Source organism: Miscanthus floridulus, chromosome 17, assembly GCF_019320115.1.
Source record: "Miscanthus floridulus cultivar M001 chromosome 17, ASM1932011v1, whole genome shotgun sequence".
NCBI lineage: Eukaryota > Viridiplantae > Streptophyta > Magnoliopsida > Poales > Poaceae > Miscanthus > Miscanthus floridulus.
This window is the reverse complement of record NC_089596.1, coordinates 52,704,171-52,704,998: the sequence shown is the minus strand read 5'-3', so window position 1 is coordinate 52,704,998 and position 828 is coordinate 52,704,171. Positions and strand designations below refer to the sequence as shown.

Sequence of the window (828 nt, the reverse complement as noted above, 5' to 3'; positions counted from 1 at the left end):
CCTGAATGTCTGACTTCTCCACAAACCTCACATGTCATGTGAGAATCCATGGCCTGGACGGTATTTTTCATGGCTTCTTTGTTGGCAGCATGCTCGTCCAGTCTTTTCAATAACAAATCCATTTTTGCGGCATGCATATCCTCCTCCTTCATGGTATGCATGCCTTTTTGTTGTTTTCGTTCCTCCCCCCAGCTTTGATTGGCCACCATCTTCTTAATGAGGGCTGTGGCATTGTTGATGGTGAGGGAGAGAAATGCTCCTCTAGCAGCGGCATCTACGTGCCCCTTTGACATGGGCGTATGCCCCTCGTAGAAGTTCTGTAGCATGAGCCAGTTTTCCATCCTGTGGTGCGGGCAGGCTTGGATGTAATCCTACAACCTCTCCCACGCCTCGGGGATGGATTCCATTGAAGTTTGTTGAAAATTTGAAATTTTCCCCCTCAGGGCATTGGTTAACTTTGCGAGGAACGCTGTGAAACATTTGTCCCACATACTTACAGCTTCCTTCTCCTTATAGAACCACTATTTTGCCTTCCCCGTGAGAGAGAAGGGAAATAGACGGAGCCTTATGCTAGCTGGTGTGACGTCTTTGATGACGATGATGTTGCACAACTCTAGAAAGTGTTGCAAGTGTGCACTTGCGTCCTCGCTAGGCAAACCACATAATTGGTTTGCCTGCAACATCGTGATCAGGCTAGTGCATAGCTTGAAGTTTCCTGCTCCCATGTTGACATCAGGCCCAATGGGCACGTTGGCAACATCGGGGGTGGAGTAGTCACAGAGTGTCTTGGAAATAGCGGTAGTAGCGGATGGTGCGGGGGTGACTGGT

At 49.0% G+C, this 828-nt stretch overlaps 1 non-coding gene across 1 annotated transcript; it reads left to right on the top strand.

The window, feature by feature from the left end:
* The first annotated feature begins 339 nt into the window (after positions 1–339).
* LOC136519172 (small nucleolar RNA R71) lies at positions 340–446 on the top strand. Its single transcript, XR_010774733.1, has one exon. It is a non-coding gene; the product is annotated as a small nucleolar RNA R71 (small nucleolar RNA).
* Positions 447–828: the final 382 nt, after the last annotated feature.